At 38.7% G+C, this 19,931-nt stretch overlaps 1 long non-coding RNA gene across 1 annotated transcript in view; it reads left to right on the top strand.

The window, feature by feature from the left end:
• Nucleotides 1-19,704, top strand: part of LOC134295585 (uncharacterized) — a 35,370-nt gene extending 15,666 nt beyond the window's left edge. Inside the window, exons 2-3 of the long non-coding RNA XR_010002217.1 lie at nt 2,962-3,031; nt 19,571-19,704. This is a non-coding gene — a long non-coding RNA (uncharacterized LOC134295585). The remainder of the gene's footprint in view (nt 1-2,961; nt 3,032-19,570) is intronic.
• The last annotated feature ends 227 nt before the right edge of the window (nt 19,705-19,931 follow it).

The raw sequence follows: 19,931 nt of genomic DNA, 5'->3' as shown, positions 1-19,931 counted from the left end.
AAATATTTTACCAAGCACCTATCAGATAGAACTGATTAAGCACTTTACTGAACTCTATGAAATAGAACTATTCAGCACTTTATGGGATAAACTTGATTGCTGTACTTTTTGAATCAAATTGAACTGCTCTACCTCATTCAATATTCCATCAGACCCCTACTGACCTGAAATGGCCCTCTGAACTAAGCCTTGGACTGAGTATTGAGTACTACAGCACTTTATTTGTACTATCATAGTTGTTATGACATCTACTATGGGTCTAATTTACCAACTGGGGTAATAGTTGAGGGCGGGGAGGGGCAGTTGGAGGGTGGGAAGGTTGGGTTTGTTATTAGAGCTTATGTGATCAGTACAACTACTGGCCACAGGAAATAGCACAAATAGTATAAAGGTTGGCTATGTCAATGCACCTGGGCACTTTATTTATGCTGCGGTAAATATAATCATCTTGTAGTATTGAATTACAAGTTTATTACTGCTCTTTCCACCAGCTGAATCTCCTGTCCCAATAATTTGAGCATAGGAAGTGTCGAATTAGTTCTCCTCTCCCTTAGTACTTGTCACTTTAGGATTTATTAGACAAGAAGAGAGGGAGGTATAAAGCCTTCTTGTATATAACAAGTATGGGCAACTCCCTAGGGGAAGGGGGAGGAGAGGAAGGAAATAATTAGTTCTAACCTAAAGGAAGTGGAAGCAGGACGCAGCTGAAATAGGACTCTGGCCACTCTAAAAGCCAGGGTTAACATAATGATGGACCAGATAAGCTGGGCCAGAACCGTTATATACATGGGCATAAGATATATATGGTATATCTTGCAGATTCATAAATGCATTACTTCTCTCAAGGTCTGTAAGTTCATAAACTAAATATTACAAGCAGTTATTTTTCTTGATATACCAGGTTATGATCAATTTATGTGCTTTTGCTAAATACATAAAAGAGGTCTTGTTGGATCAGACCAAAGTTTAGCTAGTCCTCTATTCCCACAGCAGTCAACCAGAAGCCTTTGGAAAGATTGCCTCTCACACTGCTTTCCTACTGTTGTTTCCCAGCAACTGATGTAATGAAATATACTATTTCTAATCCTTGAGTTAGTGCATCATGCCATCACGTTTAATAACTATGGATAGCTTTGTCCTTCATGAAATTCTCTAAAGTCAATATAAAATAGTAAACTTTCACATTGTACAATTTAGATGGAAATTCTATAGTACAATTATGTGTGGTGTGAAGAAGCACTTACTCCTGATGTCTTCAATATCCCGTCAGAGTTTCCATTACTTTCATTTCTTTTTCATTCAAAACACAGGGAGAAAAAAATATGCTCCTCTATCATGTTTTCCCCTTACTTACCCTTTGCCCTTCAACTAGGGCTGGACCTACCCTGCCAAATAATGTAGTTTGAACTGCATTATATGGTCAGTGTAGACCTATATAATGCAGTTCAATGCAGTTCATACTGCACTACTTAGCCCTACACTGACCATACAGTGAAGATCAAGCCAAAACTAACACCAAATGTTATAATCCTTACTTATAGGGAGTTACTTCAATCATTTTGTCATTTTTGTTCATGCTGGTTGATCCCAAGGAAAGATTCCTAGGATCCCTTTTCTGAGAAGGAATAACCAGAAAATTACACATTACTGTGTGGAGTAAGAATAAAATTTGTATGAAAGCATAACAAGAACTTTCTTAATCGTTCCCAATATTGGATTAACTCTTTCTGTCACAGCTGCCCAGTGACTTGACGAAATGTCCTGTCTGCCATAATACCAACATACTTTTCTTAAGTAGTCACCACCAACACTAGTTTCATACTCTGTAAATAAACGAGCACTCCTCTCTTTCACAAGTACATCACTTAACATTTACTGGATTTGCCATTTTAGTGCCCATCTTGGATAGAACCCTTTGAGCTCTCTACTTGGCCATTTCACTGCTTACCCCAACCCCAAATCAGTGGCAATCATAATAATGATGATATTTTATGTATTCAGAAAGAACTCTAGCATAGGCCACCAAGTGCACCAGAAGAAAAGAATCTAATGTCATGAATGTAGTTACATTTAGGTCTAAAACATGAGCAGAAAAGTATGTTTCAGACCTTCTCAAGACCACTCTTCTCAAGACCAAGTTTTTACATGATCAAAGCAAATGAAAATGACTGCATTGGGGAGCACCAGCTGAAAAAAGGCGTTTGAGGGAATTGATTGATAGACTGATTGGATTTATATCCTGCCTTTCTCTCAAAGTGAGACTCAAGGTGACATTGGAACATTCTTAATGTAGGATTGTACCCAAAGTTTCCAAGTTTGGGATCTCCAGGTTCAACATAAAAAAAACCCAACTGCAATGTATTAATTGATCCACCAGGACCCCTACTACACTGCTCTATATCCAAGGATCTGATCCCAGATTATCTGCTTTAAACTGGATTATATGAGTCTCTACTGCCATATAATCTGGTATAAACAGGTAATCTGGGATCAGATGCTGGGAGATAGGGGCAGTGTGGAAGTGGCCTAAGATTCTACCTAGTCAGCAATGAACTGAGGAAGAGGGATGGTATTCTGAACCATTGTAGGACATAATTCTGCAATTTTATGACAATTACCATTTTATTAATCTTTTTATTCTCCTTTGGCCACAGAGAACACAATTGAATTGCAATTTGGTTTAGCAGCTGCTCAGATACTCCAGCTTGTCTTCCACTAAAAATCGGCAGTGTGAATCCAGGGAGCAACATGGGTTTTGCAACAGTGGTGAATAGCCACTCCACACAAGAATATACTTGAAGGCATCCCAGGGAGACCTATCTGGCTCTGAGTACATTTGAAATCTATCTATATTAAGAATCATTTCTTGGTTCAACTGTGTCACCTCTTCAACTTTTCTCAGAAAACTTAATCCTTTATATATTGTAACTCCTTGAGAAGATCGTTTTTCCTCATTTTCAGAAAGAGGTTCATGCTGGATCTCATCAGAGAACATTAGTGATGAAGACAGAAGTAATTAGAAGTCATACAGGTAAAGATATGCCCTTTATATTGTCAATTTTATAGGAATAGATAAGGACAAAATGAATTCAGCTAATTGATTACACTTTAAATGCTAATTTGTTTTGCACTAAATATGCCTGATGAGCTATGTCAATAATGGGTCTTGTCTTCCTTTTTATTAGTAATCTGATTTCCATTTTGCATGCCTATAAATATGTCTTTTTGGAAGCAAACTAGTCAAAGCTTACAAAAGACCTTGCAAACAACTGTGCTGAAGTTCCATTAGCTTTTATCTAGGTTTTACAATTATTTCTGAAATTACTATCTCTGAGTTCTAAATTCTCCAATCTCCTTGCTGAAGTGGAACTGATAATTCGTATTTAGTAGGTATTTTCTATTATTCTTTTACAAAAATAATATTGTTCAAAATACTGTTTTCAGCTCCTTCAGTTCATTCCAGCCATTTCCTATACCATTAGTATTGCATATGATAAAACACTGAGGGAAAATGTGTACTTGGTAAATCAGGTATGTGTCAGGATTCTTTTTAGTGCCTTTTTAATGCATTGGTTGGCATCTTATTGGTTAATCCTAACTAAAATAGATGTATACCTTACCCACTAAATCAATTGTTAAATTGTGACTATACATATAAATTCAATTGATTCAGTACTTTAATCTCGTTGAAAAGACAGATTATAAGATTTAGGTCATTATCCACAAAAATAAATCAGCACAATTTTGGTGTAATGTTTTACTAGCAATCAAAAGTCATTACCTGTATCAATAAAACACTGCACAAAAAGAATCTAAACAGAATTATACATGCAAAAATATCAAGATTACTTTTTCCACAGACCTTTTATTAATCTGTATGTGTACACATACAAATTCCTTTTAATTGGAATCAAAAGGCTGTTCATATATTCTATGGTCCAGTTTTGAACTAATCTGAGACATTCTTAAATCAAAAAAAGAGCAGACTGGCAGTTGAAACAGTCCTATGGCGCAATCAGATGAAAGCAATAAAAAGCAACCACTAATTCTTAGTGTGTTTAGGAGAAGTGAAAGTATGTGAAATGACAAATAACACTTTGCAGAGAAGGAGAATTCATGTGTAATTAGGCCGCCCTTGAAATTTTGCCTAAAGAAAAGGCGACTGCATATACAAAATTCAAAGAAATCATGGATGTTCTTGTTTAGACAAAACATCTCAGTTTGATTTGTTTCAAAAGCTATTTTTCATGAAATAGCAGGCATAAAAACACTAATGATTTATGAAACTCCTGAGAAATAGTGAGCAAACTTTTTCTGAGGGTAATTCATTCATGAATTAGAGTATACAATCAGGTTTTTAATGAAAAAACTCACAGTGAATTGAATTGTCACAATTCTACTGCAACTCATCCTTAAAAATATATCTTCAAAGGATTAAACAGATATCCACATTTTTAGAAACTGTTATATTCAACAGCAACATTGCTAGGACAGCTTTTTGTTCAATATGATGTAGAACAGTTGAGTATGGAGGTTGACTTAAAGGACATCTACACTGACCATTTAAGGAAACTATTCGAAACTGGGGTGGCTTCAAAACACATGCTACCAATGTGTGCTGCAGTGCATTATATAATCCAGAATGAGGGCTATCATAAAAATTACTCAAGTGCATGGCTGGGGTCACACTAATTCCTTGGGAAGGAAAACTGATTATCTCCACTCTTCACTGTAACTTCCCCCTTTTTCAACCTGTATATTTCTTGTGTGCTGATGAGCATCTCTGCAGGACATGGGGGCGGGGGCGGGGAGGCACCAGCAAAAATAGTTTAAGGCCATGTTATTTGTTCAATGTACTCACTGTCCTGGTCTAGAATCAGCTCCTGGAGTGGCAATCTAATCACCCATGCAGTGAATCCAGTTTCTGTAAAACTGATTCCTAGCTGCATTATAGTAAAGGTGTAGATGTTCTCTTAGAGCACATCTACACTGACTGTTTGATTCATTTTCAAATAGGTATTGAAGAAAGTGGTTTTGCTGTGCAGATGATTACACAGGAATTCTGGGAACCAGTTTGAGGTCTGAATGGTGATAACAGGCACAACAGAGCACTGATGTGAATTAAGGGTTAGCTTTGAAATGCATTAAATGGTCAGTGTGCAGCCTTAAGTGATAGCCAAATGGAGGAGGACGTGGCAAGGATGCCATTTTGTAATCAGAACTGTAATGCCAGAAAGATGGGAAATGTGTGTTCCCTCATTTTGAAGGTCCTGTGAAAGTCTACTTCAAAAGTTTTCCTTCTATGGAAAATTTTGAAGAGGACCAGGAGGATAAAGATATGGCTTCAGCCTTAGTTTCCACAAGGACAGCCACCCACTGCATCTTGAATTATCTCTGAGGGGACACAACTTTCAATACTGACAAAAACAACAACAGTTTATCTAAATGGCCCTAGCTCAATTAACAATCACAATCTGAGATTATAGCAATGTCTGCTTCCATTACATCCTTCTGAGAGTTTTGAAAAGGAAGGAAGAAGGGTTTCCCCTCTCCCTCATTCCTTCCTCAAGCAGGAGAGCATATCCTGTAGTCCCAGAGTATCTTCTCACAATTCCCTTTCTGCTTTTTCTGTGACACTCTTGATTGTAAACACTACAGAAACAAATGTAAAAGCAACTGGATAATAATAATAATAATAATAATAATAATAATAATAATAATAATAATAATAATAATAATAATAATAATACTTGATTTGTATGCTGCCCTATCTCCCCAAGGAGACTTGGATAAAGAAATAATATCTGGAGGATGATGAATTCCTGAACTGTCTTGATAAATGTTCTCTCTTTCTTGAAATATTGTTTAATTTTGTGTTTCATTAATTTTGGAAAGAGTGGTGAAATTTTGATTCCTTCCAGGTCCCTCCCTCCCTCCCTCCCTCCCTCCCTCCCTCCCTCCCTCCCTCCCTCCCTTCCTTCCTTCCTTCCTTCCTTCCTTCCTAGTGTTCAAGAAAGACTGGATGTTTCAGTGCTTGCCTGGTTCCACAGTTCTGCTTCTCACCATCATCCTCAACTCAGGTTGTTGTGTAGTGTGTACATATTTCTTCATGAATTATATATAGGTTAAAAGAGTTTCCCATAAATGGTGGGTTCACTGAAAGGACAGCCTGAACATTTGAACCCATCCGTAAAAGAAGACAGGACATTTTTCACTTGTCTTCATTCAACTCTCACTCACCCTTTCTAATTCAGCTTACTGCAAATGTAACATTAGTTCAACATTAAAATTCTATAAGCCTGTCTCCTCACTTTCCCTGACAGGCCTCAAGTGCTTCATAGATAAGAACTCCCAGGTTTCCTTAGCAAGTCTTAATATTTCCAGGAATTGGATACCATCATGTTTTCGCTCGACTAATGCATGAGAAACCACTTAGAATTTGTAACATAGTGGGATTTGAGTTTTGTTTTCCATATGCCCCCGAAGGTTTTTGATGAACACCAACATAAGAAAAAAAAAGGCACCCTGCAGAAATAACAAATAATACCCACTGTAAAACAAGGAATATGAATGTGGAAAAGGTCTGCAAGAAAAGGTGGTTGCAGATCACTCACTGTTGGGTAAACAATATGCTGTCTTAAACAATAGGATGTAAGAAATAATGTAAAGAAAGATTAAAAGTATATCTAATATATCTAATTTTTAGTATTTTGTTTATATTAAATATATTGTGTTTTAACTGAATTGAATTTTAATAGATAAGATCTAGATGACAATTATTTATGTACTTTTTATATTGTTGCACTTTCATATCTTTTAAAAATCCAAATGGTATGGTCTAAGCATTGATAAACTACTACTATATGAATTATGCATTATTTAGTATACTTAAAATAAAATAGTATATTTATTGTAGATCCTTGATATCTGTTGGGGTTTGATTCCAGCACTCTTCGTGGATATCAAAATCTGTGGATGCTCAAGTGCTTCTCTAGCATGTATATAAAAGGAAGTGGTGCAGGATTTCTGGAATTCCAAATTGTTGAAAAGGATGGATGGATGGAGAGATATTTTAATGAGAAAGGAAGGCCTGTCAGAGCCTTTGCTCAATCAGCAGTAGACATGCCCATTATGTGTGTGCTAGTCTGTATGTGTTGGGTTATCTAAGCAATCATGCATGCATTTTCAATGTGGGATGGTTTATGTAGTTAGTTATGTCTGTTGCTTAGTAACCTGAACAGAGCTGCATTCCAGAGTTGATGACACCATTAAGGGGGTTTTGCATATGAAATGGGTGTATCCTTTCTGGGGACACACAGGAAGTGATGTACAGATGCCTCTTCCTGTCTCTTCCTCTTCGCTCCTGACCATGCCATGCTGATGTTCCTGTATGTTAAGAGATATATAGTTTCCTGAACTGTTTTTCTTTGGAACTAAGATGTTTTTGCCTGTATGACCATCATCATACAAGATTGTGAGTAAACATATTTTTGCTATTTTATTTGATGTCTCTGATGCTTATTTTATGCGCATGACTTTTTAAAGGGAAAGGGAGGCTGGATATTTTGTCTTACTGTTTAATTTCTTTTTACCTCTGCTCACATAAACCCCTAGTCTTCTGCGTTTTTACTGCTCTGCATGAATGTTTAACCATATTGGAATCATAATCTTAACAGGTTATGAAAATATATTCCTATTAGGTTATGGGCCCAGACACAAAAAGGGGATATATTTTTAAAAGAGCAATTTTAAGAGGTAATATTTTGTTTTGACTCTTTGTTTGGAGAGAAGTTTCTGAGCTCTACAGTAAAGAGAGCTCACACACATTGAGAAGGCATTTCCTGCTTCTTTTGTTCTGGCTGAGGCTTGAAGATTGCCTGAAGGCAAAGCCTTTGTGTTGTAAATAGCCTGGCTGCATGGTCGCCATTTGAATGTTTGCAGGCCTTGCCAGCCAGAGGCTTGACTTTTAAAAGGACACTTTTTTTTCCTCCTCCTTTCTCCTGTGCATGTGCTTATCAGAGAACCATTTTGATTTTTCTTTTTGGCAATTTTTTTCATTTTAAGCCAATATTTTGAGATTTTGATTTTGATCTTTCATTCTTTTTGGAATTCCTATATTTTTGATTGAAGAATTTTGATTTTTGGAATTCTGTTTGAAAGATGGATGATAGAGAGAGAATGTATTTGTTGAGAGATGATTTGAACAGCCATAATTTTCATTATTGGCATGATAAAGTATTGATACTCCTTGAGTATGAGAGAGTGTTGGATTGTATTGAGAGAGCATGTCCAGAGTCTAATGAGGAAGCTATTTCAGATTGGAAAGTGAAGGATGCAAAAGCCAGATATTTGATCACTTCTTCTCTGAAAACTAAGCAAATGATGTATGTAAGAGATTGTGTAACAGCCAAGGATATGCTGGATGCACTAAAACGCACATTTGGCCATATTTCAAAGCTGGCTGCTATTGGATTGTTGAAGAGACTTATGAAAACAGAGCTTAATGATAAGAAAGAGTGTGATAAACATTTAGAGAATTTTACAGAAATGCTTGATAAGTTAAAGATGTCTGGTTTTATCATTGAAGATTTTCATAAGGTTGGATTATTGATCGGCTCTTTGGGAAATATTTTTGACCCATTTTTGTCTTCAATTGAGTCCAATCCAGATATAACTTTTAATTTGGCCGTTGCAAGGTTCAGAGACTTCTGCAATGATCAGCATAGAAGTTCACATGTGGATAGCCCCAAAGCAAATGAATCAAGTTACATGGCATCAAGTCGCCACCCTCATAGGGGCGGAGTTTCAAGGGACAGCCCAAAGGGGAGTACATGTTTTAATTGTGGAAAATTTGGTCACATTGCTAGATTTTGTCGCCTACCAAAGAAAGATGGTACGCCATCTGGTGGCAATAAGCAAGTAAAGCAACAAAAGAAAGTTTTTACAAACAAGCCTGCTGGAAACAGACAATCACAAAGAGGCTTGATGGCTGCTCATTCTATTTTAACAATTAATGAGAACAAAGACAAAGAAGATGTTTGGATTGTTGATTCAGGTTGTACACAGCATAGCTCAAATAACTCTGAGAATTTTGTTGAACTGAATCAAGGAGTTAAAGGTGATTTGAGAATAGCTAATGGAGATTTATTGAAAATAAAAGGATCTGGAAAGTGTATTGTGAAATGTAGTTTGCCTGATGAGGTTGCTGTAACTGAGATTTCAGATGTTCTTTACATTGATTCACTTCAATGCAATATGCTAAGTGTTAGTTCCATGGACAAGAAGGGATTTGCAATTCATTTTGAGAATGGTCAATGTGATATTACAAAAGAAGGTGTTTTATATGCCAAAGCTTTTGAAAAGAATGGAATGTATGAATTGTGTGATTCATCTGAGCAAGCCAACATGGTTAAGACACATGTTGATGGAAAGAATCTTGAAATTTGGCATAGACGTTTTGGTCATAGAGATGCAAATGCAATTCTGCAGTTGCAGAAGGACAATTTGGCTACAAAGCTTGAGATAAGCAATACAGCTTTTGATAAATGTGTAGTCTGTGTTCAACAGAAAGCAGTGAGTCCCTCTTTTCCAGTCAACACAGAAAAGAGATCTACTAAGATTCTAGATTTAATTCACAGTGATATTTGTGGTCCCTTTAAGACTTCATTTGGAGGAAATAATTATGCAGTTATTTTCTTAGATGATTTTTCAAAGTTTTGTGTTTCTTATATTCTGAAAGACAAATCTGAAGCTCAAGACATGTTGCAGAGATATGTTGCTATGGTGAAGACTAAGTTTGGATGCACACCAAAAGCTATTCAAACTGACTGTGGTAGTGAGTACACTTCACATCGCACACAAAGGTTCCTGGGAGAGAATGGAATTCAGCATATTAAGAGTGTTCCTTATACTCCTCAGCAAAATGGAGTGGCTGAAAGGAAGCTTAGGTCTCTAGTTGAGATGACAAGGTGTATGTTAAAAGATGTAAATCTTCCAGATTGCCTCTGGGGCGAAGCTTTTGCCACTGCTACTTTTCTTCAGAATCGTCTACCAACGAAAGGTGCTACTAAAACTCCTTTTGAGTTGTGGACTGGTAATGTGCCAAGTATGAAACGCATCAAAAAGTTTGGAAGCATAGCTTATGCTTACATTCCCAAGCAGAAAAGGCACAAGTTGGACTGTAGATCTGAACAAACTATTTTAGTTGGTTATGCACCTGCAAATAAAGGCTATAGAGTCATGAACTTAATGACTGGTGAAGTATCTACACGACATGTAGTGCATTTTGATGAACAGAGCAAAGTCAATCTAAAAGGGACTGTGCTAGATTTTTCAGATGAAGAAGAGAATACTACTTTACAGCTTACAGAGTCCATTGATGATGTACCAACAATTTCTTCAATTGACACACTGGAAATGTCACCGGAGTTCATCCAGAGAGGCAAGGAACGCACCACAGACGCTAGAGGCAGTACGCAAACAGGAGGGCCAGAAGATGATGCTGGTGAGTTGTGTCCTGGAGTAGATGGATCTGCGGAGGTAGGTTGTCTTCCAGAACAAACTCACAGGTATTCATTGCGTCCTAACAGAGGTGTACCACCCTCGAGATTGTCTTACCTTGCAGAGTCAAAATTATCCAGTGAACCGTCTACTATAGAAGAAATTGAGATGCTACCTGCCACAGAAGCTGAACAGTGGAGGAAAGCAGCACAAGAAGAGATTGATGCTCTACACAAGAATGGAACTTGGACACTAACTGAACTTCCACCTGGTAAGAAGCCAATTGGATGCAGATGGGTATTCACATTAAAGAGAGATGCAGAAGGAAGAATTGAGCGCTACAAAGTGAGACTTGTTGCTCAGGGATTTTCTCAGAAGTATGGAGTGGATTATGATGAAACTTTTGCACCTGTAGTGAAACACAGCACCATAAGACTACTTCTAAGTGTTGCAGCTTCAAAGGAGATGACTGTACGACATCTAGATGTTAAAACTGCATTCCTGCATGGAAAGATTACAGAAAATCTATTTATGAGACAACCACCTGGTTTTGAGGACAAGAGAAGACCTCACCTTGTTTGTAAACTTCACAAGGGTCTATATGGACTTCGTCAATCAGCAAAAGCCTGGAATGACAAATTAGATGAAATGCTGAAGCAATTGGGATTCAAGCAAGGAGAAGCAGATCAGTGTTTGTACACTAGAACCAAAAATGGACATTGTACTTTTATTCTGACCTATGTAGATGATCTTATTGTATCAACTGAATCAGATGATGATTACACCGAGGTTGTACAACATTTGAGCAAACAAGTTGAATTGAAAGAACTTGGAGATGCTACATACTATCTTGGAATACAAATCAAGAGAGAGGAAGATGGATCTTTTCTCTTGAGTCAGAAGCAAAAGATTATAGATTTGCTGGAAGTGACTGGACTTCAAGATGCAAAAACAGTAGCTACAACAATGACTACAGATTTCTTGAGAAACAATGAAGAAAGTGAACTTTTGCCAAACAACAACCAGTATAGAACTGCTATAGGAAAGCTCCTATATTTAGCTACCAGTACCAGACCGGATATATCGTCTGCTGTTGGAATTCTAAGCAGAAAGGTCAGTGCACCTACTCAGAGAGATTGGATAGCTGTCAAGAGAGTTGTAAGATACCTGAAAGGAACAATGGACTTACAATTGAAGTTACCAGTAAGTGACAAACCAAGATTGATTTGTTACTCAGATGCTGACTGGGCTAGTGATTCTTCAGATTGTCAATCAACTAGCGGATATCTCTTTATGTACGGAAATGGTCCTATTGCTTGGGCCAGCCGGAAGCAAGAATTAGTGGCTAAATCCACTACTGAAGCAGAATACATAGCCATTTCCCTAGCATCAGATGAACGTTTGTGGCTTCATCAACTTCTGACTGACTTTGGAATTGATGAGCAGAAGCCTATTCAAGTGTTTGAGGACAACCAAAGTTGTATCAAGTTTGCCAAGTCTGAGAAGATGATGATGCGTACAAAGCATATTGGGATAAGGTACCATACTGTACGCAAACTTTCTCAAGATGGAATGGTTGAACTGACATACTGTCCAACAAAGGAGATGGTGGCAGACATTTTGACTAAACCGTTACCTAGAGATGGTTTCCAAGACCTCCGTGTCAAGATGGGACTAATTGTTTAAAATGCATGACGGATTGAGGAGGGCTGTTGGGTTATCTAAGCAATCATGCATGCATTTTCAATGTGGGATGGTTTATGTAGTTAGTTATGTCTGTTGCTTAGTAACCTGAACAGAGCTGCATTCCAGAATTGATGACACCATTAAGGGGGTTTTGCATATGAAATGGGAAATGGGTGTATCCTTTCTGGGGACACACAGGAAGTGATGTACAGATGCCTCTTCCTGTCTCTTCCTCTTCGCTCCTGACCATGCCATGCTGATGTTCCTGTATTTTAAGAGATATGTAGTTTCCTGAACTGTTTTTCTTTGGAACTAAGATGTTTTTGCCTGTATGACCATCATCATACAAGATTGTGAGTAAACATATTTTTGCTATTTTATTTGATGTCTCTGATGCTTATTTTATGCACATGACTTTTTAAAGGGAAAGGGAGGCTGGATATTTTGTCTTACTGTTTAATTTCTTTTTACCTCTGCTCACATAAACCCCTAGTCTTCTGCGTTTTTACTGCTCTGCATGAATGTTTAACCATATTGGAATCATAATCTTAACAGGTTATGAAAATATATTCCTATTAGTATGCCCCTATGTCACCTGCTGACTTGTGGGAACCTTATGAATTTCAAAGGGGTTTCTTAGAGCCCTTCTACATAGACCCAAACATCCAAGAGAAACCAAGATGGGGAGGGGGAGGGCTAAATGGCTCTTGTCCAAAATGCGCACTGAATCACATAATTGGCTGAAAAACATGGGTTAAAAAGGCGCGTTTAAATTCCGAGGTTGGCTGAAAATGTGGATATTCACATCGTTGTATATCCCTGCACTCAAGAAAAACATGGAACTTCATTGAAATACACTGGTGAGGACTGCTCCAGCGCATGTGCACATTTTAAAACCATGAAACAGCTGATGAGGGCTGTAAACAGATGGAGCTATGGACATACAGATGGCTAAATGGAAACACAAATGGAAAGCAATTCCCATGAGAACTCTCTGCAACCATCCCTTTATTAAATTAAAAAGAGCTTGAATTTATATAACGGGCACCAGCATAATGATCCCAAGCGATACCAAAGGGAAGCAGGGTTTTAGAGGGCAAATGTAAAGGCAGCAGGAGGGTGAGGAAAGATAATAAGAAATCTGCTTGTGTGCACATTTGTATATCTGCACCAGCACTTATGAGATCCAGCACATCTCAGAGAGTAAAAAAATTAAAAGAAAACTTCCAGCAGATGTTCTGTGTCCGTCATGCGGATTTCTAAAATCTGTTACAACTGAACCTGTCAGGATGCCAGAGAATTGTTTGCCGGGACTGACAGCTCCATGTTTAAGGTACCATGTTTTTAAAACCCACTTCTTTGTTCTGCATTATGAGGCAGTCTGGAAGGGCATTTAGGCTAGAAACAGTTTGAGGATGAATTTGAAGCACCAAAATGAAAGCAAAAAATAAGTTTAGAATCCTCAATGGGAGGAGTATTTATTAAAGAAAATTCTTAAGATAGGTCAGCCTGATCCTTTCTAATCTATACTGAAAGAGTGAAGAAGGCAGGCAGACATGTTATAATGTGTCATGTTTCATGATAGGAAACTTCACGAAAGATGGCAAGAGGGTGTTCAGATTGGATTGGTTTCTTTCTTTTACATCAGAGGGCAGTCACTTAACCCTGGATGAACCAAATGGGTCCATAAGGTTTTGGGATACATGGCTGTGATGCCTCATGGGCCTTGTAGTCCTGCTCCCAGTGCCATTGTGGCTAATGAAGACGAAAACATGGGGTTTTCGCCGGCTCAGCAAGAGCCGGAATCTTTCCAGATGCCTGATGTTGATGTTTTTGCCCAAGAACCCATTAAAACAGACCTTGAGCAGCTCTCACCCCCTTTTGCTAGGAGACAGTCCTATACTGCAGACAGGGGAGTGAAAGAACAGGTTCGCAGGAGTCTGAGAATTGCAGCTAAACAAGACACTGATTAGCCATGTTTCCCCTGGGAAAATCTAGGGAGTCTCACATCTGGAGAAAGCTGGGTTTCGTTTCCTGTTCTCTAGGGAAAGAGAACGCTGGACACCTGCTTGGCAGGAAAACGGGGCCCAGATATAGGTGCCTGGCACGGTAGGTTCCGTGCGGAGTCAACGGAGCAGATTCAGGAGTGAATTCATGTTTCCAGCCTAGTGTGGACTTCGCAAAGTCCACGAACCCAGTTACCTTGCTTTGCCATTCAAGTATTCAAGTTTTGCCTTGCCTTGTTCCTAGCCACGGACCTTGCTTCAAGAATCAAGTTTTATTCTCGACCTTGTTGTGGTTTTTACCTTGGACCTTGAAAGACCCTGGACGTTTCCCCACACTATTGCTTGGCAATAGTGTGTGTTTCGGTTTCTTGGATTTAACTTTGAACTCTAATATAATATATTGGACTTTACATTTCTGGACTAAAATTGACCTTTCCTGAAAGGTCTGTTGCTGGACTATATTTTCTGCTTGTTTTTATTATTCTTATATATTTCTCTAATAAAGATATTAGATAGATATTGGCCTCCGTGTCCGGTTCTTGGTGCTCCGTTGCCACGGGCGTGACAATGGCTGACAAAGAAAACTCCTAAGCAAGAAGGAAAGGTGAGGTTCCCAATCTCTCTGTGTGTCTCAGCCATTTTATCCCTTGTGGACACAATAACAGTGAGAACAAGTACAGAATCTGCTTTAGCTTTCAACACAGATATTATTAGACTGCAACTTACAATAGTGTTCCTGTATAGTCAATGGCAAAGGGTGATGGAAGTTTGAGTTCACTGTTCAAAAGGCCACACATTTCCCATCTTTTGCAAATATGACATAGACAACTTTAGGCTCCAATCTTAAACATATCTAACAAGGATTAAGTTCCATTGGATATAATAGGCCTTATCTCTGAGTAAATATGCATAGGCTTGCACTGTAAGCCTTTGATTTTAATGTCTATTTACCCTCCAGTGTATTTTGTCCTCGAAAAAGATAAGCCTTATTAAATCTTAACCCCTGGAATTGCTCAATAATCAGAGAAATCAGAAATCATACTAAAAAGGAGGAATAGTATAGCCTGGGTGTACTAGTGGCGTAGCAAACCTTCTCCTATCATCCATGAAGGGCATCCTTAATATCCTGATCTCTCATTGCAAAAATATTGTGTGTTCCCAAAAAAAAGGCAGATCAGTGCTGATGGATGCCGCCAAATAACATGGTTCTTGGAAAAAACAAGGAATGTCTCATACATTATTTTAGTCATTAAAGAATTTATGATGAAACCAAATGTTCAGCCTGCAAAGGTCCAGTGATGAAAATGAATTGTGTGTTGGTAGTGCTATGGTGATCCCCCAAGATCTATTAAAACATTGCCACTTTTAAAATACTCTTAAATATTCTTAATGGAGAATTTACTATTGAAACCACAGTGTACATCTGCAATATTTTGGACTATGGCTCGACATCTCAAAAACTGTACATGGAATGCGGAACAACGGTAGAGGATGACTCCATCAATATCAACAGCACTGACCTCAACAAAGTGACCAGCTTTAATTACTTCAGCTCAAAGATCACCTCCTCCAGCAATGTATTGTTGGATGCTCACCGGCATTTAAATGCCACATGGATGAAATGGACAGTAACAACAGGCATAATATGTGATATAAAGATCCCAATCTGCCTAAAATTGAAAATCTACAGGACAGTGGTGGGACCAATCACTCTATATGCCACTGAATGCTGGCTGACCACTAAGGCTATGGAGCAAATTGCACACTATGGAAATGTGGAACTCAGGTGGTCAATGGGTGTTACCCTGAAGGATAGGATTCCAAACAATGCAGTGTGCTCCATTTTTGGAGTTGCTCTGATCGACGAGAAGATGAAGAAATTCTGTCTGAGATGGTTTGGACATGTGCAACGAGGTGACGAGAGTTCCGTGGTTAAAACTCCACTGAATATGGAAGTTGCAGGTGCCAGGTCATGTGGCAGATGTAAAACGCGCTGGATCAACTATTTGAAATGCAACATGGCTGAAGCAAGACTCTCAATGAGAGATGCGACTGATAGGAACAAGTGGAGAACAAGAAGAAAACAAGTGGATCCTGCAAATTTGTGCTACAAATGCTAGGAAGAAGAAGAAGTGTACAGTGTAATAGTAGTAGCACTGGTGCTGAGTAGTTAACCCTACAGAGACTAGATTTGGGTAGCATTTTGGACATGTAGGATTTCTCTCAGTTATATCTCTAGAGCAGTGGTTCTCAACCTGTGGGTCCCCAGATGTTTTGTCCTTCAACTCCCAGAAATCCGAACAGCTGGTAAACTGGCTGGGATTTCTGGGATTTTTAGGCCAAAACACCTGGTGACCCACAGTCTGAGAACCACTGCCATTTTTAGGGTAACCCCCCCCCCCCACAAACACACACTTTATTGAATTCAGATTGTGTTTTTATAGCCACAGATAAATCTTAATGGAGTTTCCAAATCATAAGAAACTGTACTTCAAAATCATTCTCTTATAAACAAAATGTTTCTGTCTCTAGAGAGTTTGGCTTGACAATAAATGTCGAAAGCATTGCTAACACAGACTGTTCAGTTGTGTTCTCAAACACACCAACAAGTTGAAAATGCATCTGTTACATGATCCATGGTGAGATTTTAGCTCATCTAACTGTTTTGGCTTGTTTGTTTTCATTTTGATATGTCCCTGGTTGCTAAGCTTTTCTTTTTTAGCAGTAGAAAACAAAACAAACACATTTGAAAAATGTTTCTGAATGCACTATGCTTTTTGTGTTTTTTCAAATATTTGTTTTATGTTTATTTGAGTCAGCAGGACAGTATTTATAGGATAAGAGAGCCTTATGTAGTAAAGAGCTTGGTATTCATGCTTCACAATAATAAAAAAATCACAAACTCTAGAAAGATAATATGGAGCAGGTGTGGGCAAAAGTGCCGGGCACAAGACTGAATTTTCTACTAATTCTTCTGCTTCAGACAATAGGAATGTCCAAAAACATAAAAATTGAAACCTTATTATATTACCTAACTTTACGCAGTTATGTAGCAGAGGGGCTAAGGACCTCTTTACGTGGGCCATTTTTTGATGGTGGCAGAGGGTTTTTAACAGTTTTGCCACTGAGCCTGACGGCTCCCATCACATGCCAGAGAAGTACTTCTGGGGTGGCTCCATGGGAAAACCAGCAAAAAAACTCCTGCTGACTCCAAAAAATAGCTGGTGGCAAAAAATGGGAGGCATATTGTCTTTCCATTGATATCAATGAATTGAGCCAGCTGCCTGACGCTTCCCCCTATGTGATAGGTAGGGGGGAAGCTGGAATGGTGCAGGACCTGGGGTGACAGTTCCCCATGCCCCTTGGGCAGGCGCTGGCACAGTCACTGTGATCCAATGTGATTCATGGCAATTCCTGTGCAGAGTGTGAGAAGGTCCTAAGAAACCCCTTTATTAAATTGCAAAGCTATCTCGCAAGACACCAGCAAGAATGTTTAGTGTGCACTGGTTCCCAATACCCATATGATGAACATAGAAACTGATACAATGCATGTCGGTACCCATGCACATCTAATGTAACAGCAACCCTCTAACAGATATTCATGTTGCACAACTGCACAATTCTAATTCCATATCTGTAAGTCCACCTAAGAAGATGTGAGTACCCAACCATTTTTTTGTGGTAGGAGTCAGAACTTTACACTTCCACTGCATTTAATAGGAGTATTGTATCTACATCGAGGGAATTAACCAGAGCTAGGTTATTAACAGGAGCTGCTTACAGGGAGTGGTCAACCCCCCTGTTTAAGCAGCTCCACTGGCTGCCAATAACATTCTGGGCCCAATTCAAGGTTCAGGTTATTACCTATAAAGCTCTACATAGTTCGGCAGCTGCCTATCTTTGTTACCGTGTCATCCCCTATGAACCTACAGGATCTCTAATATCCTCCGAGGAGGCCCTTCCCTCACTTCCATCTTCCTCACAATTACATTTGGTGGGGACGAGAGAGAGGGCCTTCTTGACCGTGGCCCCCCAACTCTGGAACTACCTCCCCAGGGAGATTAGGTTAGCTCCTTCACTATCCTCCTTCAGGAAACAACTTAAGACCTGGATGTTTTGGTTGGCCTTTGGTGAGACAGTCATTAGTTAATCAGCCCCAGATTATTATAATTTTACCCTGTATTTTATTAGGTCCTTATTATCATCTATGCATTTTAATTCACCATTTTACTTGTGTATTGCTGCTTCAGTTCCTCCACCTATGTAGACGATAGAACTGTGCCTGGTGGTTGACTGATATTACTAATTGTTATAATATGCTTGTTTTATATTGTATTACTGTATTTATCTTTTTATATTGTGAGTTGTGTTTATGTTGTTGTTTATTTTGGTCAATTGTGTTGTTGGGCTTTTGCTCCATGTAAGCTGCCCCGAGTCCCCATGGGGAGATGGTGGCGGGGTATAAATAAATTGTTGTTGTTGTTGTTGTTGTTGTTGTTGTTGTTAAGTCATACTTCTAATCTATTCTACTTTGGTCAGACCTCACCTGGAATACTGTGTCCTGTTCTGGGCACAGCATTTCAAGAAGGATATTGACAAGTTAGAATGTGTCTAAAGAAGGGCAAAAAAAAAAAACCAATCAAAGGTTTGAGGAATGGCTGAGGGAGCTGGGCGTGTTTATTTTGGAGAAAAGAAAGCTGAGAGGGGACATGATATCCTTGTTTAAATATTTGAAAGAATGTCACATTGAAGAGGGAGCAAGCTTGTTTTTTATTGCTCTAGAAAATTTCCTTTCTTAGAATCATAGAATCGTAGAGTTGGAAGAGACCTCATGGGCCATCCAGTCCAACCCCCTGCAAGAATCAGGAAAATCTCATTCAAAGCACCCCCAACAGATGGCCGTCCAGTCTCTGCTTAAAAGCCTTCAAAGAAGGAGCCTCCACCACACTCCGAGGCAGAGAGTTCCACTGCTGAACAGCTCTTCCATTGAGGAAGTTCTTCCTAATTTCTTGGACAGCAATGGACTCAATGGGTTCATATTGCAGGAAAAAAAGATTTCACCTAAACATTAGGAAGAACTTCCTAATTGAAAGAGCTACTTGGCAGTGGAATAAGCTGCCTTGGAGTGTGAGGAAGTCTCCTTCTCTGGAGGTTTTCAAGCAGAGCCTAGATGTCCATCTGTTGGAGTGCTTTGATTCTGTGTTCCCGAATGGCAGGAAGTTGGATTGGGTTGGATGGCCCTTGTGGTCTCTTCGAACACTATGAATCTATGAACAATGTTTCAGAAAACATTTATCCGGGGGGGGGGGGAGGGGTTGCATTTCAACAAAAAGGGGAAGAATGTTTCTTTTGTTAAAGGAAAATTGTTTTTCTTTTAGAGCAAGCTAAAATGATACTCATTAAATCTTCCAAGAAAGAAAATGCACACTTTTGGAAAGGCAGAAAAAGGACAGTCCAGGTATGTTGGCAAATGTAACAATATCAAGCAGATTAACCCTATTGGCAAAACAAAAACTGAAAGATAACCAGGACTACATCTATTTACACACAGAGTATAGGAAAACAAATAAACTTGATTTCCTTTGTAAACTATATGAAGTAACTTTACAAGTTATTAATATTTGTGCATAGTCAACTACATGGTTAAATGTGCTGTGTGTGTCAGGGCGTGAATACAGTGATCTCCCTCTTTTTATCTTGATTTTATGTAGATTTTTACTAGTATGTATTAAATGCCCA

This window comes from Anolis carolinensis, chromosome 1, assembly GCF_035594765.1.
Source record: "Anolis carolinensis isolate JA03-04 chromosome 1, rAnoCar3.1.pri, whole genome shotgun sequence".
In the NCBI taxonomy this organism is placed as follows: domain Eukaryota; kingdom Metazoa; phylum Chordata; class Lepidosauria; order Squamata; family Dactyloidae; genus Anolis; species Anolis carolinensis.
The sequence above is the reverse complement of the archived record's forward strand: the minus strand, read 5'-3'. Positions and strand labels throughout refer to the sequence as shown.